Below are 24,323 nucleotides of genomic sequence, written 5' to 3' on the forward strand. Positions count from 1 at the left end.
ATATCAGGTTTTCTTTATAGAAGTGTTGGCATGTGGTGTATTGTACACAAAACAAATGGCCTTGGCTCACACGCTTTCTTCCAGCCCTCTTTCCCCAGCTTACTCGGTTCTATTTATATCCAACCTTACAGCCCACAAAGCCAACCAGTCACAGGAGGGCCAGAAACTGACCAGGGGAGGTGTTGGTGAATGGATACACGTGAGATTTACAGAGGTACAGCCACTTAGCCTGGAAACCTTGTCTGGACTTGGAGAAAAGCTGTAAAGCCAGATTTGTGTGAGATCTCCCAAATGGTTAAGGTTGGTGGTGCGTTTGTTGTTGCTGTTTTCAACATACAAACATTGAGTCAAGCAGAAGCTTCCCTCGGGCCACATTTTGCTTAAAAATAAGACTGGTATTTGGTTTCCCAGCAGTACCCATTCTTACCTGATGGTCCAAATTTTAAAACATCTATTAGGTCATGCACATAAAGCTGTCATCTGCCTAGATGAAAATTAATCACATAACTGGTTTAATGGTGCTGGGAAATTAAATATTCACATGTAAGAGAGTGAAACTTGATCCCTATCTCGCACCCTGTTACAAATACCAACTTCAGATGGATCAAAGACCGTAATGGAATACCTGAAATGCTGAAACTGTTAAGAGAAAAAAAGTAGAGAAAACACCTCCAGGTGCAGCTTGGGGCTGTCTGGAAAGAACTCTATTTGCTCAGGAAGCAACAGCGACAAACTAGACGTCATGAGTCAGTGCTTCTGCACAGCAAAGGCAACAACCAAGTGAAGGAGCATCCTACGAAACAGGTGACAATCTTTGCTAAATTCAGGTGTGACCAGGGATAAGTATCTAGAATACACAACACACTTAAAACAACTAAGTAACCCAAAACCAAGCGAACCTACCAACATGCCGGCTAATGTTGAAGTATGATGGTGATGGTCCAGTTGGTAAAGTACTTGCTGCACAAGAATGTGGACCCCAGTTTGGATCCCCAGCACTTATGTAAAGAAAGCCAATCACACGAGCCTATAATCCCAGCCTATAATTCCTAGGAAGGAAGAGACACGAGGATCCCTTGTTCCGGCTGTCCAGCAAATCTAGCTACATCAATAAACTCTAGGTTTGCCAGACGCTCAGTCTCAAAAAGGAAGGTGGACAGCAACTGAAGAAGACATCTCACGTTCTCTGGCCTTAACACACGAGCACACACAAATACAGATAAACACATAAGATGGCGGACAATTGGCCAATCAACATGTGAAAATATGTCCAACCAACCGGTATTGTGTTGAGAACAAATTGCTCAACCAACCAGACTCACCCTAGTCAGGATGGCAGTCCATAAAGAAGACAAAGAGTAAATGCTGCAAGACAAGAACCAAACCTTACTAACTTTATTGTTACAATAAATATCGGCGGAAGACCACTAGCCAGTGGGACTCACCCTATCAGCATCCAGAATAGAAACCCTCTGATCAGTCCACATAAAGAAGTACACCCTAATCAGAAAGCAGCTTAATCAGAGAGTGGTAGAAGAAGAAAAAAATAAGCTAGGCAAGAAACTAAGCATGCTGAACATGGGCTTAAGCTTCGCAGCAGTCAGGGAGAGCCATTATAGAACAGAAGCCACTGAGGAAACAGAAGAGGAATGCAAGTGAGATAGCTGTGACTTATTTTCTCTCTTACTTCATATTCCCATATGGCCTCGGTTTGATTTAATGAAAGACACTCTAAGTCCAGGGACTATGGAAATCAGCATGGAGGTTCCTCAAAACACTAAAAATAGATCTATCATATCACCCATCTATACCACTCCTGGGCATTTGCCCAAGAACTCTGAGTCAGCCTATCACAGAGATACTTGCACATTGGTGTTTATTGAAGCACTGTTCACAATAGCTCAACTCACCAAAAACCATCTAGCTAATAGCACAGATTAAAAAAAAGAAAGCAAGAAAGCAGGACCTTGGGGCATGAAACCAAACTGGACATAACGTAAAATATGCTCATCTGAGACTTCATGGTAAGTCGTAATTAACAGAATCATATTCTTTGCAACAAAACAGATGGAAATGAAGACTCTGAGATTAAGGGAACTAAGTCAATCTCAGACAAACATGGCATATTATTTATGACTCATGGATCCTGAATTTATATAGTCACATAAAAATCGTATATAAATGACATGAAAGTAAAATAATATATCTCATGTGTGAACTGTATGACATGCCACATGTTACATATGTAGAATCACATCTATGTATGACATGAAAGTAGAAGCAAAACTGACTAGGAAAATGAATGAATGGGAAGAGGGTCAGGAAGACAAAGGATGCTGAGGTGTATAGGAGGAAACATGCTCAAAATATATTATATACGGACATGAAAATACCCTTATAAACCCCAGTACTACGTGCAAATAATACGCACCAATAAAATTTATCACACTGCAAATGTCAGCTGCTATATGCATTAATGTACAAAAGAGATTGTACGGGCGCTCTGTCTACACGAATGGACAATACCAGGAGGCTACACGGAATCCAACACAGCAAAGCCACATTTTCCAACACAGCCACAGACATGGTGACCTTGTACGTGTCACAGCTAAGCTATATGCCCTTCTGCCTTTGCCAAACTAATGAAAAGGATTAAGGTGGGGGGCGGGGAGAGAGAGATCGAGGCAGGCAGACAGGCAGAGAGACAGACAGAGACACAGAGACGGCAAAACATCCTTAAGTTTCACCTCTGACCTTCCTGAGCGAGCCAGCTTGGCAAGGCATTTAGAGGTCACAGTCCTCAACAAGCAAGGTGGCCCCTGTATGGAACTCATCAGAAAACCACCTAATTAATGCCACGGAAAAACAAAAAGCAGCCCCAGGTTCTGATCTGAAGTGAGATACCAGGAAACGGGGCTATGGAATCAAGCTAGAAAGAATGTAATCAAGCTTACCTTCGGTTTCAAACTACACTAACCCAACAAGTGAAGAGCAGCAAGGGAGAACTATGTTCAAATCTCCTGCAGGAGGGACACGGACTGGGAAGTCTGTCACAAAGAAAACCGGGTAACAGTTTGACAGTCATCAATAATGAACATTATTTTGGGGACATCTAGGTAAATAATAAGCATGAATTAAAGCATTCAGAATGCTAGATATGTATTATGATGCTGCTAAACTGCACCCAACTCAATGTGATTAGTAGCAGGTTCTTTTTTTTTTTTTTTCTTAAATAATATATGGAAGACACACACCTCTGTGAATATGATTACTTGCCAATTAAAAATGCACTGACCACTCAGTGGTAGCGCATGCCATAGCATGTGTGAGGGAGGCTTCAGCGCACCAGCACCAGAACGTAGAAAGTCTGAAGCACTCAAGTACGTCTAGCCCCTCAAAGATAAAACTGTTTGCTAGAACTTTACTTCAATGTTGAGATTACCTCTTGCAGTAAAAACACACAAGCTCTTCACTGGCAAACAGCACCGTTTTGTTATGAAGGAAAAAAGGGGGCAACAATATACTCCAGGCACTGACGACGAAGCACTTGAGCTGAAGCCTTCTGGAAGAACCTCAAGCAGAGCCAGTCACTTCCTCCAGGCTCCCAGAGATGCCCCACACCCTTCATCCTGGCACTTACATGCTTGTGGTCCTTCAGCCACTGCTTGGAAAACAGAAGGCTCTGACAAGTATCATCCCGCCCCTGGGGAGGCCATTGGTGGACCAGGGAGGGAGAAGTGTGTTCCATTCTGGGTCCACACAAAGAGGAGGTGCCGCCAAGAGTAAGAGCTCCCAATCCCCATGCTGACCCCCCACCCCCCTCTGCACTGTTCCTTGTGCAAACCAGTAGTTGCCAGGGTGCAGCAGGGAACTCTGAGCACCAGGTCTTGGAAGCCACCCGTCCCAAAGCACTTCTCGTTTGCAGGACACCTCATTCAGTTCTGGAGTCAGGAGCCACGGCACAGCTTACCCTGAGGAGCCAGGTGCTGTCAGAATAGGCTGGGAATCTCACACTTTAAGGACAGATGCAGTATGGGGGGTGGGGGTGGGGGACATGGACAGGACCACACAAAATGTGTCAGATTAGTATAAACAAGAGCCTTCTATGGAAAACTTCTAACAGGGGAACCTGGTGCCAGGCAGAGGGCCGCGACAACCCTCCATCCCTGTCTCAGGACATACTTTATCAGGTCCTGAACCATAGGATGCGCACATTCCACAGAGAAACAGTCTACAGAGAAAAGTCTGATTTTTACACTCAGCCAAGGGTCATACTGAAGTCCTCACCCACCTCTGGCAAGACTGAAAACTTTCCTGTTCTGCTCTGAGGGGGCAGTAGCTCCTCCCAGCAAAACCCACTTGTTCTACCGATTAAATCAGCCAAATGGAAGCCAACATTCCACAAAGGAATGTCCATTACCATTCGCACAGATAAACAGATACACCCACTGGCAAAAGCCAAAAGGCACAAGTGTCCCACTTTGAACAGGCACAGCATGGCAGTGGCCTCTAGTTTGTCGTACTGCTCCAACCTTAAGCCATCTGAAATGGGGAGTGTGTGAACACAAAGAGTTCCTACTTCCACACATACTGGCTTTGTATTAAAAGGAAGAAACCATCACTCTGGACACTATGCTGGGAATTCGGGGTCTCAAAAGCAGATGATGGATAATGGGGTGTGGAGATCTTTTCTCCCAACTGATTACATTAGAACCTATAGGCTGAGCATGAATTTCAACTTTGGAGGCCTTCTTTTAAAGGTCATTGGTGTGCCCACAACCTCCATCCAAGTGTCTAGGATAATCACAGTAAGAGCGACAGTCTGTACACTGTTTAACGAGTATGTGTCAGACCCAAATTTTTACATTACCCTTGAATGTATAACAGCAGTTAGTACTGAGAACCTTGCAGAGAGGAAGGTAACTACTGTCTTTTGCTTTTATAAATGAGGAATCGGGTCCAGCCACAGCAGTAACTTGCCCAAGGCAACACTGATTCAAAGCAGCCTGACTGCAGACACCCTGAGTCCTAACCAAGGAATGGACAGGACGCTGCGAGGAAAGGGCTCACAGCACTACATCCGGAGAATGTGCCGATTTGACACCTCTACAGAATCACTCCTGATCCCGCTGAGGCCCGGTTCCTGTGCATTTCCTTTTAATGGCCCCGCTGTGAATCCCATGGCTGGTGGATGGCTCTGAATACAAGCATTACAACCACACAGTAACTGTTACACAGAAAACTTTCTTTGTGGAGAAAAGATTCATTGCTCAAGATAAAATGTATCCAATGCTCAGGTAACTAAACATCCCTAGCTACTGTATTTATGAAGCAGCAAGTAACTAAACAATTTCCCCAGCTCAAGGACAGAGCTGGGTTTTTTTTTTTTAGTTTTGTTTTGTTTTGTTTAAGAGAAGTCCATTCATTCGAACACTGCCTTCCTTACCTCAGCATCAGAGTTCAGTCTTCAGGACCGAACTACTGCTTATCTGGTCTCCCTTGCCAGGCTGAGTTTCTCCCCAAAGTTCCAACCAAGAGCAGGAAAGCAGGTAACTAGTCTGAGATGACTGCTGAGCACAGCTATAAAGGATGACGGTACAAATTACACTGTAGAGGACAACAATGTCTTGACAACCCTGGAGGGCTGAGAGCACAGGCTGAGCAGGAATAAAGAGAAGAAAGAAGAAACGCCCAGAGGAAGAGCCCAGAACAACAGATATGCCCTGGGTAAAGCCCAGCATGCTGGAAATCCCTGTGTCCACTAGTTTCAACCACGGGTTTCTTCCTAATGGAAGCCAGCTTCAGGTCTCACAATCGCCTCTACGGGAGCTTGGCAAGGGATCAAAGGTGGCTTCTTCCTACTGTCTTGCATCAGGGTCCAAAGTGTGAAGAGTCTGCACAAAGTGAGATGGTTACAGGAGTCACCTGAATGTCTTTCTGTGAAGGTGTGCAGGAGTTGACCTAGGGGATATGTTGGGTCTGCGCTGAACCTTCCTGTATCGTCCTAAGCAACCGGATGCTGTTGGTCCATGGACCACCAGTTTTATATAAACGCAAAGCTTCCAGGCACTCACCTCCTTCCAAGGAAGCAAAGGACCTGGAGACCACTAACCAACTTCCTGGCTTCTGTGGCAAAGCAAGATGGAAAGGTTCTCCTGCTTTTAAGAATGCAGAAGGAAAAAAACCCACTCTGAGGAACCATATTTAAGGATTTTGTGTATTTAGCTTTACACAGCTGACAATTCAACATCCACTCCAAACTATCCTATACACATTCAGTCCTTGACTTTCAGTTGCATTTGAGAAACTAGCTGTAGATAAAAGAACAAGTCTATTTCCTGTCTCAGTGGACCAAGGGTAATAAAAACTTTAGAATTATTTCCAACAATTAAGTTGGGCTTCTGTGATGGTGTGGATAAAAAAAAAAAAAAATGTGCTTCATAGTCTCGGGCTCTGGAACACTTGGTGTCCCGTGGAAAATGCTGCTTGGGATACTTAGGAGGTGTGGCCTGGCTGGAGGAAGATGGTCATAGAGGGTAGGCCTATGGTTCCAAAGATGTGTGCTGTTCCCACTGTAATCTCTCTCTTCGTGCTTGTGGTCCCAGAGGTGAACGGTCAGCATCCTGCTCTCATCTGCTTGCTACCATTCATGCTTCCCATCCATGATGGCCTCCGTCCTTCTGGAACCGTGAACCTAGGCAAGCTTCCCTTCTCTAAGTTGCAATAGAAAAATACCTGTTCTCTGGAAATTTATTAATCTAGAAAGCATGAGACTTCAAATAGGATGAGTAGCTAAGGCTACACAGAAAATTACAGAAGAACAGCCAGATCATTGCATTTGGTTTTGTTCGGTATATATTAAGCCCTCTGTAATACAATAGATTTCATAATGGCAACACTGTCTAAATTCAACACATGCAAATTACCTGGTATTATAAGGAAATGTCATTGCAAATATATTTTACTGAAACTACTTTGTGGATATGTGTGGATGTATGCATGTACATGTGTATTTGTGTATGTGTGGTTGTGGGTGCACTGGTGTATATGTGCGTGTGAATCCAGAGAACGGCCTTGTTTTAAAGGACAGTGTCCGTAACTGAAACTGGGGCTCACTGATTGGCTGGACAGAGAGCCCTTGGTTCTTCCTCTCTCTGACTCCCAGCACTGGGATTGTAGCTTTTTTTTTTAAAGTTTTATTAATTTAAGTTTATGAATATGAATGTTTGTCCGTATGTATGTATGTGCACCTTGGTGCCTGGTACCGTGGAGGCCAGAGGAGATCATCAGCATCAGTATTACAGATGTTTATGGATCGCCATGTAGGTGCTGGGAACCAAACTGCAACAGCAGCTAGCGTTCTTAACTGCTGAGCCATCTTTCCAGCACCCATACTCTGCTTCTTATGTGGGTGCTAGGGGGAATCTGAAGTCACAGTCTCATCACCAGATGGCAAGTACTTTACAGACTGAACTATATCCTCAGCCCTCCTATACCGAAACTACACTCTCAGAGTGTACATCCAGGCACTCAGATGTGTGGCACACCTCTACACTAGAAGCAGTCTGCTGTGTTCCCCAAGAGATGTTAGGATGACATGTGTTTCAGTGACCAGGTAGTTATTCATTTACTACTATTTTTAGTGGCTATGTTGATTAGATTGATAAGTACTTGTTAAATTGATCTTTTAATAGGTAAACCTCTGTATTTCCTTTGTGTTTCATTTATTCTACTTAGAAGTATTTAGCTTTTTAAAGATTTTTGTCCTCACTGTCTGCCAGGTTTTCAGTTAACTAATGTTTCTACCTTGAATTTCAGGTGCTTACAAGACTGTTAACTACTCTGTGATTTACCTTGCTACCAAGATAACCCCAAAAGCCTCTTGAGCAAGCTCTTAGTTCTGGATTCTCAACTATGGACTACTAACATAGGATATGGACTGAAATCCTAGAAAAACCCAAAGTAGAGACTGAGCATCCTAATGTTGTAATTAGTCTCACTTTGTTATGTGGCAAAGCCAGCGCTTCAGTGCATCTAGTCCCAGGGAAGACGTGAGGGATCAATATAAATGGACGAAGAGCTCTAACAAATCCTCCCTCATTAAAAGAGGCAGGAGCAGACACGTGATAGAAAGCATGGTGCCTACTGACTGTATAATAATCACTATATTACTTTAATGGAATAACTATATCTTGGAGTTGGAAATAATTTTAATTTATATGTCACACAAAAGCACAGAGGGCCGGGCGGCGGCGGCGCAAACTTCTAATCCCAGCACTTGGGAGGCAGAGGCGGGAGGATCTCTGTGAGTTCGAGGCCACCCTGGACTACAGAGTGAGTTCCAAGAAAGGTGCAAAGCTACACAGAGAAACCCTGTCTCGAAAAACCAAAAAAAAAAAAAAAAAAAAAAAAAAAAAAAAAAAAAAGCAACAGAGAATATGTGCTCGTCTATTTAGTCAATAAATTTTATGGGGTGTCCAGTATGTACCATGCACTAGTTAAGCTGCTGGAAAGGAAGCACAGAATACATTTTCTGCCCTCTCAGAGTTTACATTTTAATGTGGGAGGCGATAAGGATTTCAAAAACTCACGAAGATTAATTTTAGATTGCAGTAAGTGTGATGACAGACACTGACTGCAGTTAACATTAAACTACTCACGATACTCAGTCAAGCTGTCTTGAGCTGGTGACCTGGGGTGAGAAACAACCACCCCACAAAAATCTACCGCAGAGCATACCAAAAGGAGAGCGCAGCATGAGCATCCTAATGCCTTTGTCTGCAGCAAACAAGAGTTTGGGAAATTCAGAGGACAGAGACACCAGTGGCCAGGCGGGGAGGCAGGGCCCAATCATGCACAGCGTCATATAAACATGGAAGAAAGCTTTGGAACATTATAGAAAGGGTTTATATTACATTGGTTTATATTTTACAGCAACAGTCACTCTGGGGTCCTGTGTGGAGTAAAGTTGTACGTGACACAGTCAGATGGAGCATGGTGAATTAAGGAGTTGTACAGATGTGCAAGCCCAAGGTGGTGATGGCATGAGGAGAAGCAGCCTGGCAGAAGAAAATGGTGGGACCAGGGATGTACCTGGACCTAGCGTCACAGCGCTTGTTGATGGTGGACTGGAAGATAATTGCAGGAAGAAAGCATTCAGGATTAAAATAAAATATATAATCACTGTTTCTACTGGCTTTCACTGTATTTTAGATATACAAATATCCATTATTCTTTCCATCCTTCGCCAAGCCCCACCAATGCTGACCCATTCAACAAGATATGGCTAGTTTGATCCACCTCCAATATCATAGTCAAAAAAAAAAAAAAGTCCTGCAGGTTGCAGGAAGGAGTCTTTCTGGAAACCAGGCTGCCACTCTCTCTCCCAAGTACATAGTAAGAAGAGGAGGGCAGAGAAGGAGGCATTTTCACACAGTAAAGAGTTACTTCAGCGAGAACTGCTCCATCCTTCTTACAGGTGGGCGTCCAGACAGGTGCACTGCCTTCCTCTAAAGAAAACATTCAGAAAACCGAAAGATGGAATTTAAATACTCTGCTTGCATAGGTATTTTTCTATCGAATGCTTTGTGAGGCCTTTAGGAAATATCTAGTAGATGGAAGCTCTTTCTTCCCTTCCTTTACTGAAAAGAAACCATGTTAAGCAATGACAGTTACTACATTAAAAAAATAAAATCTCATTTACCAAAATGTATCATAGTGGCATATTAAGTGCCTATACTCATTCACTCACGCACACACATACTCTTACACAGACTAGGCTCACACATATATTCACAATTATGAGTCTGTATTCTGCTGTTGTCATTAGGTCATACTTTCCACATTTGTAATGTGTGTCTACAATTACGTACACTGTGGTGCAACATTCCAACATGCTATCGAGCCATAAACTATTGCCGTTGGCCCTTGAATTCTCCTTTATCTCAGTGTGACATAATGCTGCAAAGAGGATAACCCACCTTGGATGCAAATAAGTTCTCAAACAATGCCGAGTGTGTAAGCTTCGAGGCGTTTGCACAGTTGCCTCCTTTGGTGACTCACCAAGTCACTTGTAAAACCATTTATCTGTCAATGATTTGCCAACCCAAGTGAGTACAGAGAAGGCAGTCCATTTCGTTTAGAGATTATTCACCAGGGAGCCTGCCATAACTCACAAAGCACAGCAGGAAGCCAGGAGAACACACACCAGAAACATGCACTTCTTTCTTTTTTTTTACTGGGAGGCTAGAACATGAACCGAGAAGGAATCTCTGTTCTCTAATCCTGTCACTCCATCATAGCCTATATTCACTCGATGGCTAGTGAGATGTCAGCAAGAGTCTACAGGCCTGAATTAGCCCGTGATATGCAAACGGGTGGTTTATAAACTCAGTACTGTATATAAAACACACAAATAAACGTCACTGGTAGAGAGACGACCTTCAAGGTCGCCTAGCTCCTCGAGGCACACCTGCAAATCACATGCTCAATTAGTCCCTAGTTTCCCAGGGAGCCTCCAGATTCTTCCCAGTGACACTGGATTCCAGGTGATACCAAAGGCGGCAGAGGCCTCTCGCTTCAGGAAACTGCCAATCTCTTGATGTCTTGACACCTTGAGGGGTTCTACCATTCAGGGCATGTGAAATGAACACTGTAGGCGTCTCTCTCAGCTTTGAAAGGAGGCCTGCAGCAGGCGGCCTGGGAAGTCATCTCTCCTTCGCTTTTTTCCTCGGCTCCCTTGAACCTGGGAGTCCAGCTGTTTCTGGAGAGCATCTGGAGGGGGAAGCACTGGCAACCAACAGGTCAGCTGCTGCCACGGTGGGGACCTGGACTCCGTCCCGGAAAAACGAGCCATGTTCTGCTGCTTGGCAGACTGTATCTTATTTCAAAGTCACTGGAGGGACAGTACCATGGTAGGAAGTTCTGTGATGACGCCCAGTGCAGTGTGAAATGGAAACCCTGTGCTTTAATTTTAAGATGAATCAGATTTTCCCATCTTCTGACAAGACTGACATGGAACAATGAACTCAAAGGACATTCAAAATCTTCAGAGAGCTAGAATCCTGCCCATATCACACCTTGCTGGGATTAACGAAACCGTCTGCAGAGCCTTGGGCAGGTCTAGGCTGTAAGGGTATTTGAAAGTCATATTAAATTCCATGATAGTATCTGACCTGGGTTATATTTCCAACCATCTTCAGCAAGAACCACAATACCAAGAAAGACCAACAAAACAACGCTCCATTTTCCACACCCTTTGCTTCTCTTGTGAATGTTAACGTGTTCGGGTAAAAGGTATACACAAGAATGTGGCTGAAGCCTGTGAGAGGTGTCTTTTCTAGCCAGTGGAAGGCTCTGGGGATAGTCCCCAGCACTGAAAAGTAAGTATATAAATCCTCGAACCAAAAGCTATCTATCAAAGCAAGTAGGAATGGATGGATGGTGAAGGCTATACTGTATCAGGCATCAGCCCTAGAGATCAGCACACGTTGAATTTATTAAACATGTATTTCCTGTATCACCCTCTCCATTCACTCCAGCTGTAAAACTAACATCCTCAAAGGACGTGTGAGTTAAAGCGCAGTAAGGAGTCCATCCGATTCAAGAGACGCTTCTGCTTCACTGCTGTTTAAACTACACATCTGTCTTCTTGTACCACCTTACATTGAATTTTATGACCTTTCCTTGACTTCATTGTTCTAAAATTCAAAGAGCTCAGGCACCTCACATTATCAGACAGAACATCTCTTATTAAGTCAGGTAGACTAAGAATTACTTGACAGACATCTTAAATGTAAGGGCTGAAAAAATACCAACCCAGAATACTATGGCTTTTCAGTTGACATATTTTATCTAAGAATTCTAGGATTTGTATTCACAGCTTAAAATTCATTAACGTTAATCAATTTGGGACTTCAAAGAGAGAGTGGGGGGGTCCAATAAGATGTTAAAATTTAAAGGCCCTTTTCTACGGTTTACATTTTCAACTACACTCCCCAGTTGAGTTTTAATTTCTTAACTGGATGATGGAAATTCCTTCCTAGAGTTTCTCTTTAAATGTCTTTGACTCATAGCCCACATTTGCAGAGGCCAAGACACAGCTGGCAGGGAGACGCCATGTCTAACAGAAAGATGTGGGTGGAACACGTCCCATGAAAAGAGACCTCTGAGAACACACACAGGCCCAGAGATCTAGCACAGAGAGAGGCACTGGTGTGTATTTATAGGCAAGCCTGGGCTGTTTGTTTTGTCAGGAAATTACAAACATTCATTTCAGAGTCAGCAGGCTCTGGTCATCAAGGGTCCACTCAGAAAGCCAGTCTCGCAGCCAGTAAGCCATAAATGTAAAAGGAAACTTCTCAAAAATGCTCCAGCCGTGACTATTTTAGATCCTTAGGTCTGCAGGCATAACTCAGAGGAGGATGAGACAAACTGTACACAAACCGTTTACAAGTGTGTGGGGTATAAGCACTTGCACTGCGGCCCTAAAGGAATGTAGTTGGGAGGTGAGAGAGAAATCCTGCCTAGGGCTCCCTTCTCACTCCCCGCCTTCCCAGACCTCCTGAAAGCAAATGTCACCTCCTTGCAACTTGTCCCTCCCTCACCCCAAATCACAAGGTTGTCAAGCCAATGACCAGGATCTTTTACCAGCTGGGCTTCCTGCTTTGATTCCCAAATGGCTTCTTAGGACACAGAGTCAAGATTGTGTTCAATGAAGACCACCCAATGGTAAGAAACCTCTAGATATTAAAAGTCAGGGCAGGCAACGGGTTTTCTTATGCTTGCAACAACAGCTCTGAAACATTACTCTGTCAATGGCTTCAGAGAAACAGAAAACAAGAGGCAAGGCCTCCTGAGCAGGTGGAGAAACCCCACTTCACTGGGGAGCCAGAGAGCTAGGACTTCGGATCCATCTTCTTTAGTGGGCCACCTGCATCAGGACCACCGGGCTTCCCGAGAAAGACCCCGTTTTCAGACTCAGCAGAACTTCCCAAACACAGTCTCTAGGGATGCAAGTGCACAAGAAAAACTGGCCTTGTTCACTGGCTGATGGCTGTATGATTTCGGCGAGGAAGGGACATGTTCTAAGAAGGACAAAACTTGCTCTCAGGAGGTCTTACAAGAGTCAGGTCAAGTTGCATTTTAACAAGCTCCCAGAGGTCCTTCCATGTAACACTGACAGAAATACTGTTGTCACTCAAAGCTCTGACTATCTTCATCAGAATCGTATTAAGACACCAAGTCTAGACATGATCGAATGCATGTCATACCCCCAGTCACCTGCCCTGGGAGTAGCTTAACCCCACAGTGTGCCTGACAAAACTAGGACCAAGCTTACACATTCCATAGGTGGCCCCATAAAGAGTCGTATTGGGGCCCCTCTGGCACGTGGAAAAGTCCTCCTTCCGTGTGAACCCCTCTAAGAAGCAGAAGACGTAATTGCCTCTTTGTTCTCCTAGTGTCCATCCACTTACAGTCAGCCATGGTGTCCTCAGGGTCACCTCAACGATGCTTCCACCTACCCTGGTCCGAGGCCAAGCAGGCTAGACTACAAGAACGATGCATATGAGCTGGGTTTCTAAGCTCTTAAGAGCAGCGATGCCTAACACTTTGGAGAAACATCTAGAGATTTGAAAACAAAGAGTAGCAGCTACCAAAAGCTGGGCATATTTGTTGTTCTACTTATGTGAGAAGTTCGGGCGGAAGGGTCACTTGGAACAGCCCAGACAGCACCGCAAGGCCCGGCATTAACACCTGCAGCCCACAGCAACAGCAAAGAGAGAAGAGGCTAGGAGACAGATCTGATTAGTTAACTAAGACGAGGCTAGGTGAGTACGGTCATACACCGGAGACAGTGAGCACACATTTTTGTACGTGCTTCCAAACAATTCACTTAATGCGTGGATCCACGGTGATGACCCCTCTGAGACGGGACAGTGTGACGCTGCTGGTTCATGTGTTATATAATGCCACTTCCGGGACGGTTTTCACAAAGGGATCACTATCTGTTGTAGTGTGAGTTTATCAACCCGGCCTACTGCCATACAGGGATGGGGAATTCTTTACGGTAGGGCACTGCACTGGGTGTTATAAAATGTGCAATGGTAACTGGTTTCTGTCTCTAGAGGTCAGCAGCAGCTTCCTTGCTGACACCCCGTGACAACCAAAAGGGTCTCCTGAAATGGACAAACGTCCCCGAAAGTAAAAGAGAAACAGGCAGGATAAAACCCCTTTCAACTGAGGGCCAGGGGTCTCAGAGTTAGAGGCTCTCCCGACGAGAGGGAAGAGAAAAAGAAATGGGATGTGAGAGGGAATAACCAGACACTGGATCCTCATATTCCTCTTACCAAGGCTCTAGCTGCTTCAGTCACCGAGAACTGAAATTACTGAGAGGAAATCCAGAAACGTAGATGATCCAGACCTTGAATAATCAGCCTGAGGTGGCCAAGAATCAAATGTACTCAGGAAAATAACAACAACAAAAAAATATATGCAGGGGGAAAAGAAGAATTAAAGCTGGTGTTTAACCCTGTGGGGCCCAGCTATATATAGAGTCAAGGCCTCAGCTCCTGGGAGACATTTCGTCCAAAGCCGCGTCCATGAGAAAGAACACGCCAGAGCTGTCAGCAGCCTCAGACAGAAAGAGGCCCGGATCGCTGTGCTGACGTGATACTGAGACTGAACACCCTGGAATGTGAAACGTGGGGAGAGAAGAGTAAAAACCTCGGGCCTGTTCTACACCAGGGGCCTCCCGCCACTTGAAACTTAGCAAAAGGGCCGTAAAGTTTGCAGGCCAGATGTGTGTGCTTAAACCGCTTGTGAAAGGCAGCAGGTGCTCACAGAGCAGAAGCAGCCTGGAGGGATCCGAGGCTTTCACAAGCACAGTCCACTTGACCACGGGCGGGCGCAGCACCGGTGATGTGCTGGGAACAGTACACAAAGTGAGGCTGCCACGCCTGGCCTCACCCTGCGAGGCAGGCACCTTGAAGCGACTTTAGAAACAGTCACTGGAGTGGCCCAAGCCAGAGGGACTTCCGGTGTCCGCCAAGGCTGCCTGTCCCCACTTTGCCTCCTGCCTTCCTACCAGTTCTGACCACACTAAGGGAAAGAAGCCGTCCTTCAAACAAGAGTACCAGGGAAACGGAGCAGCGAGTTCCTTGACACCGGAAACAAGCGGGAAGTTACAGAGAAGAGCTGCAGTTCCTCGTGCCCTTGCCCAGGGAACCTGAGTCCACAGAACAGTCGGGCTCCAACTGTCCAATCACAAGCTGAGAGAAACAGCGCAGAGCACCGATCCCACCAAGTCAGACTGTGTTCCCTGTTCACCAAGCGGCAAGACGTCTAAAGTGGCTGCCTGGACAAGCATCCTGTGCTTGTGGTCCCAGCTACTTGGGAAACTGAGATGACAGGAGGATCCCTTGGGTCTAGGAGGTAGGGACAGAGCTTTGATTCCCTGGAATCACAAAAAGAAAAAAAAATATAGACATGGATATTCTCAACATGGTTCCAACATTACCATATATTTGGAATTTTTCATAAAAAATGTTGAAAGCAATTTTTTTGTTGTTTTTTTTTTTGTGGGGTTTGCTTGTTTATTTTGTTTGTTTTTCCAGACAGGGTTTCACTGTCATGGCTGTCCTAGAACTCAGTATGCAGACCAGGCTGGCCTCAAACTCAGAGATCCACCCACCTCTGCTTCCTGAGTGCTGAGATTAAAGGAGTGTGCTACCATGCCCAGCTCTGAAAGCAAGTTTTGAGTTATATTGCTCTATCCTAGAATGGTACAAGGGGAAAATAAATACACATTAAATAAAAATAACAAGCTATAAGCCAGGCGGCAGTGGCGCACGCCTTTACACCCAGAACTCGGGAAGCAGAGCCAGGCGGATCTCTGTGAGTTCGAGGTCAGCCTGGTCTACACAGCGAGACCCAGGACAGGCACCAAACGGCACAGAGAAAAACCCTGTCTCAAAAAACCAAAGGAAAAAAAAAGCTATAAAATATCATGATATCATGAACATAATACAAAACTTATGAGAATATAATAAACATCAAAATATGAATTACTGTTATCTTTTGAAAGTGGAATAACAGGTGGGTTTTGTTTTTCATGCATTTATAAATTTTTAATCTATCTTTTAATGAGCATTTGTTGCTTTTCATCCAAAAACTATATGCTTAAAAAAAAAATAGAAATGCAGTGCTGAAATCAAATCCAGAGCCCCCCAACACTGCTCCTCACCTCCAGACAGAAAGAAATTCAAGTGGTAAAATGCGTGCAAAGCCCTCGATTTGGTTCCTAGTTCCATAAAAAAGAAACAACAACAAACTTTCATAAAAGAATTAGTGAGAAAAATAGTCAAGACAATGACATCTATTGTAATTAACATTTACTGAGCAATTAAAGCACACCAGCTATTGTGCGTAGTGGTTTGCATAAATTACTAAATTTGGCAAAAGTCGCTAATAAGTTACTTAATCCAGTTGGGTTTCTAGATTAGCTTTACTCAACTGGTAAACGGTATACAAATATTTCAAAATCTGAAACGCTTCTGTTCCCACGCGTTTCAGATAAGGAATACACAACCTGTACTAAAAACCCTGAGATAACTCCCGAGCCCCACATTACAGATAAGAACAAAGGCTTGAAGAAAGAATCGCCCTGTGTCTCAAACAACTGCTCACAGGAATGTGATCCAAGCCGGGCCTGTTCCCAAAGGCCAAGCCTTCACAAGCAGAGTGTGAGGAAGAGGAAGGGGAGTAGGGAGAAGGAAGGCACCGGAAGGAGAACCAGGGCAGGAAACCCCACAGAATCTGGCTCAGCCTCTGACCCAGCAGGTCTCTTCTCTGTAGCTCTGCTATGGTTCCGTAGCAGAACCATACATATATCGTGATGCCAAGGACAAGTGATGAGCATTCTGGAAAAAGAAACAACACAGGCCGGCACTGTGGCTCAATGCATAAAACTGCTCGCCATACAAGCCTGCAGACTTGAGTTTGAACCCTGGGACCCACAGGAAGGTGGAAGGAAGGAACGGACTTCACAGAGTTGTTCTCTGACTTCCACACATGTGCTGTATCACTTACACCCACACACGTGCACAATACATCACATACACACACACACACACACACACACAATCACACACACAAATATTTTTAAAAAGAGACAACAGATCTTTATGATGTTTAATATGGAGAAGCATATAAGGAAATTCCACCTAATTCCTTGACATAAAAAAAAATTAGCATTTGATCTGCACACCTTAGCTCTGTCCAGCCCTACCTGTCAGCATTAATACTTAAGGGTCAGCTAACTTACAAGTCTGTCTCACCCTCAAACGATCAAGTGCACACGCACTTGGGAGACCAGCAAAGTGAACGTTGTGTGCCCATCACCAGCAGCAGAGCAAACCGAACTTTCTGACTCTGCCGGCAACGCTGCAGCACTCGTGTGTTTCTAGGGCACGACACAGCCCAAGTTGTGAAGAAAGCTACACGCAGAGACACTGTCATGGAAACCGACCGCTCGAAGCAGGTGCTCTCACTTACAGTCCACTCTACCATTCCCTTCCCTGTCTATGATGTCCCCCAAATCCCCATCTCTAGCTCCAATCTGAGGGCCAAGACCCCAGGTCTTATCTAGATCCATGGAGAAGACATTACTGGACCTCACCAGCGTCTCCTTCCTGTGTCTAGAAGCTCTGGCCTACCAAGTGATAGGCGAGGTCATGTGACGGGCTCTGGCTAATGACACAGGAGCACACTCCTCTGCACAGTGCTACCCCAACTAGTCCTTGTCCAGAGAGTCAGGGGAAAGCCGAGAGACCAGAGGGAAGCAGCCTGAATGAATGGCTGCAGGAAAGACATCTCCCAGGACCACAGACCTGCGTTCCTTTAACTCCTGTGATGGAGGAGCTATTGGCTACCACACTGCAACCAACCTATCCTGGCCAGCACAACAGGCTCCGTGGCCATCCTAGGCATGTTACCACCCCATCTAATGTCACCTCCACCTTCTTCCACCTAAATCCAAAGAGGCCTACCTACCTGTTATTTTCATTAACCCCTGTGTCTTGGGTTCTTTTTACATCTCCGGGCCCATGTGAGACAACACACTGAGATGCATAAATAACAAATAACTTGTTGTTTATGGTGATAAAAGTCCTGTGCAAAAGTCAGGTGAATTTTAGTAAGTTGGACTTTTAAAAGGATGGAGGAATGAGTAAAAAGACCACCAGAAAAGCATCCTGGGGGGGGTGATTACTTATTCATGAATCTGAATATTGACTTAGGTATTCCACTTTGAAGCCTTCCTCTTATGATAAATAACTAATGAAACTGAGGGGGAGGGGATCTCAATTTCCAGCCATCCTGAAAAAGGAACTCTGACTCTGAAGGCATCGGGGTGGGTGTCATGGGCAGGCACAGCTGCTTACGCTCTTGCCAAGGGTCATATTGCCACTACTTAGATAAACTGGAAACTGAAACTCTTCACAAATATCACCAGTGATTTTAAAAATTAAAAGCATAAACCCACAGGATTATAATGCAAATATCAAAAGTACACCTCAAAGGTCATTTGTAACCTTTTTTTTTTTTTCATTCTAACCCTTCCGGGAAAGGGGCTTGCAGGTACTGTCTCAGGAACCAGCTATGAAAGAAATGACTGCTGTGCTTTCTATGGCCCTCTGGCTCAGAGTGCTGCTAATTTCCCTGCCAGCACCCCAGATCTCACAGGCGACACGCAAGGAGGCACACACTCGGATTTGCTTATGTACCAGTTAAGCAAAATGTCACATTTCAACTCATAGATCTGAAATCTGAACTTCCAAACCTTTAATCTCCCTCTTGTCTTCTGTGGGAATGCAAAGGAAGGAAGAAACCCTGAACAAAAACTACACAAAAGACCCCATGATGTAATGACTACTTGTCTTTCTCTGGAGTAAGACAAAAATCCTCAGAGTGTGGATCGATCGTGATCGGGCACTGTATAGCTGTAAAAGTGGGGAAACGAAGTATAATTAACCCATTTTCTTTATTCTTGGGATCACACTGAACAAACTTCAATACCTCTACATCAATTTAAAACTCTTGCACCTTCAATATGTATGGCCAAAAAAAAAAAAAAATCAACTATTCAGTAGCCATATAACTACATTATCACATTTTTATTTAAAATATTTTTATTTAAATTCATTCAAAAGGCAAAGCCTTGTTATCTACCCTCCCCTGCCTATCTCATCCCCAGGGTGTTACTAAATATGGTAAGATTGCTCAACTTCCCTGCTAGACACAAGTTTACACTCCAGGACTGTGCTTCATTTCAGCCGCCTGAGTCAAAAGGAAACAGCATTAAGTATTTACTGGTCAGCCCACATCCACCCCGCACGCAGCACAGTGGTGCACCTGCTGACTGACTCCACACCAGTGCACCTGTTGACAAGAGTCACTCCTGTTCTAATTTATACAAAGTTCACCAACCCCAGGAACAGGAAGGTAAGCCAGAGGGAGGTTCTGCCCTCTAAGCCATTTTCACCCTCCGGCCCAGTGATTTCTGAGTAATCTCTGGGGACAAGACTATTTGTGCCTTAAAGATGTGATGTGATATCTGCTTGCCAGTTGAGTCTCGTTCTTAATTTTTTGGGGGGTTTCATTTTACTTCACTGTGAGTAGCCCACGTGTGCCCACTTCATAAAGGTCCTTGAACATCCTGTCTTCTGCCTTCAAGCAGCTCATCAAAGGAAGTCTGTACTCACCACTGTATGGGAACGGAAAATGACCCACGGGGTGTCTGAACGCAAACACCTCTGCCTTCTGCACCATGCAATGCCACAGTCAAGGTGATACCAAGACGAGAGCAGAGACAGGAGAACTCCTACCCCCTGCCTGGCTCTAGCAGTTCCTTCAAATGATTTAGTGATAGCTGTTGGTTTGGGCTCCAGAGAAAGAAGCCATCACAGCTGAAACTAATATTGACCAAGTGTCTGGTCAATATTCAAAAGTACATTTTAGTTCAGACTGGGCTTCTGTTTTTCTCAGAGCTGAAAGAAGGAAGCTCAGACATGATTTGATGACCACACACTTTCCTTTTACAGGAAGAAAAGCAGCTTGTAGGGCAAGAAGTACCTTTCTAACCATGCTTGGTAAACACTGGGAACTAACCCATTCATTCAGAGCAATGTTTGCCTAAGGAAGTCCCTGAGAAAATCTCCTCCACCCCAAGCACAGATGATAGCACTGACCTCTGACCCAACACTTAGGAGACCGGCAAGGGACGGGGAAGTAAAGGGCAAAGCAGCAAGGGACTAAATATAAGTAAGCTCTGACAACATGAATATGTAATGAAGTCTGTTCTTCAAAACGGAACAAAAAAAAATGCGGTAGAGATAACCAATTCCTCAGGTCGTCCCCCTATGATTCCCACACACACCATGGCATTACCCCACCCCCACACCAGTGTGCAGTGCACAGTGCACATGTGCATCTCTCTCTCTCTCTCTCTCTCTCTCTCTCTCTCTCTCTCTCTCTCTCTCTCTCTCCCCACACACACACACAAACACACGCTGAATAAATATACCAAGAACTTTAAAATATATATGTATAATGCAGTAAAATACAAAAACTAATTTCCCAATAGCTCAATAGATGAGAATCTGCAGAACTGTTTTAAAACTCAAACTGGAAGCAGCAGTCACACTTTTAACCCTCCACTGCGGCAGGACAAGGCCACCCAGAGACAGCACCACTCCCTCGGAGTTCCAGATACCCCTCGAAGACGCCCTGTGATGACTGCGGGTGGACGGCAGATCAGGGGATCTTCTCACCACAGTGGGACCCCAAAGAGAAAACTAGGACTGTGTTGGCCTAAGTGAGAGGCTGGAGGAAGAGTCAGAATAAGAAAATCACCAGAGGAGGGTGGGAAGTGGCTTACTTTGAAAACGTTTTCAAATAAAAAGAGGAAAAGATAATATTGATCTCTGTAAGTCTCCAATCAGCCAGCTCTCCATTCTGATCTAAGTCTCAGCTTCCTCACAGGGCCAATTCTCCTGACCCAGCACAACAGAGAAAAGTTCTTAGTCTCTGTGAGCCATCTAGATGTGATGGACACAGTTTAAAGGTGCAACCAGGCTTTACCTGTATCACTTGTGGTAACCACTTAGGTAGAGTGTACCTGCAAAGTCCCTGGAACTTCAAAAGAACTCATCCCACTGCAAACATACAGAAAAGGACATCCTTCCATACGGTGTGTGTGTTTGTGTTTCTGTGTGCATGCATGCACACCACAGTGCCCATGTAGAAGTCAGAGGACAATATTCGCCTCCTACTGGGTTTGCGACAGGGCATCTTTTTGATGGTTTCAGCTGCACGCTGCATATGCCAAGCTTACTACCCATAGGCTCCCAAGGACTCTCCTGTCTCCACTTTCCATCTCTCCACAGAAGCTCTGGGATGACAGACACGTGCACCATAGCATCTGACTTTTACGTAGGTTCGGGGGATTCAAACTCAGGTCCCTCGCCCTTGTACAGCAAGCTCTGTTACCCACGAAGCCATCTCCTCAGCACAAAGACTTGTTTTATTGGTTGTTTGTTTTGTTTCAGAAACAGATTTTGATATTTTCCTCTCCCTCAACTCCTCCCAGATCATCCCCACCTCCTTACCCACTCAACTTCATGTTTGGTCTCTTATTCTTTCATGTATTCTCTTTCCATACACACACAACAAACAAACAGAAAAAAAAAAAACAGATAAATTTCAACAGGGAAATCAATTTAAAAAAAAACATACATATGTGCGTACACACACACACACCACAAACAATCCAGGAAGTGTGTTTTGTGTTGGCCCACTACCCCTGGACCTGGGTCTTGCCCTGGAGTGTGGTTGGTATATCCAGTGACACTCTATTGGAGAAAAATGATGTTCCGTTTCCCAGTACGTAACAACTGCAAACAGCTTCCTGGTTAGCGGTTAGCAATGGGACTTTGTCTTCCCTTGCTCATTTCGGTGCGTCTGGCTTGAACCTGTGCAGGCTTGTGCCTGCTCTCACAGACTCTGTGAGTTCATCCGGGTTGTGTCTGGAAGACACTGTCACCCTGGAGACATCTCCCCCACCTCTGGCTCCTACAATCTTTCTGAATTCTCTTCTGCATAGATTCCCCAAGCCTTGGGGTGTGGGGAGGGGGGGCTTTGAAAATGACAAATTGTATGGGAAGCCATTCTCCTTCTAATGCATCCTACTGTGACTCCAGAGGTTCGAGTGCTCTCTGACCATCACCACCTCCTGGTCAGCTTAAAGATGGCCTCAATCTCGCCAGTGTAATGTTTGGCATCTGTTATGTTTTTTTTTTTTCTAGGTATTCACAGGAGTAAAGACTCCAGCACAGCCATTCTGGACAAGAATCTGCCTCTGCCAGTAGTGAAATTAAGTTTATACACGCTCCATGTGTCACTGCTCTTGTGACAGGACAGGCAACTCCTACTGAGGGTGGCATGCATAGCAATGTTCCCTATAATTCTGTGTGGGGACTGGAAGAAAAGAATAAGAGGACCCACGACAAGAATAAGATGTTGACATAACCACAGGAAAGTAAACAGGTAGATCCCTCAGCAAACAGCGTTGAGTGAAAAAGTTTGGGGTGTGGGCCTCACTCTCTGGGAGAATTGCTTAACTGGCATGTCCAAGGCCCTGTGTTTGAGAACTCCGTCAACAAATAAATATATCAAAGCTAGAATGCAAAACCATCCATGCTGGTTAGTTTTATGTCAACTTGCCACAAACTAGAGTCATCTGGGAGAGGAAACGTCCACTGAGAAAATGCCCCACTAGACTGGCCTATGGGCAAACCTATATGTTGCAGAATATTTGTATACTGTATAAAGATGTGTTGCTTGATTGGTATAATAAAAAGCTGAATGTCCAACAGCTAGCAAGAGGTATAGGTGGGACTTTCTGGCAGAGAGAGAACTCTGGGAAGAAGAAAGGCAGAGTCACCAGCCAGACATGGAGGAGAAACAGGAGGTACAAGATGGCAGAGAGGTAAGCAAAGATTAACATCAACGTCTTAGTTTAAGTTATAAGAGCTAGTTGAGACAAGTCTAAGCCATAGGCCAAGCCTTCATAATTAATAAGAAGTCTCCATGTCATTATTTAAGGGCTGGTGATCCAAAGATAGGCCATCAAGAAAGCTTGCTACACCTATGGTGCATTTTCTTAATGGATGATTGAGATGGGAGCACCCAGGTAACTGTGGGCAGGGCTACTCGTTGGCTGGTGGTCCTGGACACTGTAAGAAAGCAGGCTGGGCAAGCTAAGGAGAATAAGTCAGTAAGCAGCACCCCTCCTCCATGGTCTCTACTTCAGTTCCTGCCTCCAAGTTCCTGCTTTGAGTTGTTCCCCTGACTTCCCTCAGTGATGGGGCATGACCTGAGAGTTCTAAGCTGAAATAAACCCTTTCCTCCCCAAGTTGCTTGTGGTCATAATGTTTCATCACAGCAAAAGAAACCCTAAGACTCCATCTACATAGATAGTACACAACAGTCCTATGAAATGTTTAAAAAACATTTTAAAAACCACTAAAAAAGTATTCCCCCTGATTTTTAAGAATTTAGTAAATAATCACCACTGTTAGACAAAAAGTTAATATTATATTGTAAATTTTCTATTATAAAATTTCATTTCTTGTATCATCCTTCTCCTACAGTACTCATGCCCCATCAAAAATATTTATAAGAGACTCCAACACCATGTTGAAACTGTTTAAAGAGGTTACGTCTAGATAAATAATTTACATATGGTTGCCTCCGCCCTTCGCTTGGACGTACTTTTACAATGAGTATAGATATTACTTTAAAATTGTCTTTGCTCCTTGATATTCCTCAATGTGATTCAGGAAGAGGAGGGAAAAGGGAGGAAAGGGGGATGAAGGAAGGGAGGATACAAGGTGGGGAGGTTGATTTGAAAACTCTATTATGGCATAGGTGGGAGAATACTCTGCAGCCATGTTTGGTGGTGCAGGAAAACAGCACAGTGTTGCATGAGGAAGCAGGCGCTGAAACTGCACATGCAGCAAACAAAGAGGCCGCTGGGGACGAGGCCACGCAGCCTGCACCGGAGCCAGTCCACCCACAGCCAACGGCTGGCTGGCCCTTAGAAGCTCTGCCATCTCATGCAAATATAAAGGGAAACCATCATTCGTCCAGTCCACAAAAACCGGTGACTGTGGAACTGAGGACAGACACAGTTAGGTTGGGTAAGCCCTTGCTTTGCAATCACAGGGACCTGAGTTCGATCCCAAGGCACAATACTGTTTGGTTGG

General features: G+C 44.7%; 1 protein-coding gene across 3 annotated transcripts in view; it reads right to left on the reverse strand.

The window, feature by feature from the left end:
* The window catches only part of Stk39 (serine/threonine kinase 39), a 273,209-nt gene that overhangs the window by 213,348 nt on the left and 35,538 nt on the right, over positions 1–24,323 (reverse strand). The gene's annotated exons all lie outside the window — the stretch shown is intronic.

Source organism: Peromyscus leucopus, chromosome 4 (assembly GCF_004664715.2).
Source record: "Peromyscus leucopus breed LL Stock chromosome 4, UCI_PerLeu_2.1, whole genome shotgun sequence".
Classification (NCBI taxonomy): domain Eukaryota; kingdom Metazoa; phylum Chordata; class Mammalia; order Rodentia; family Cricetidae; genus Peromyscus; species Peromyscus leucopus.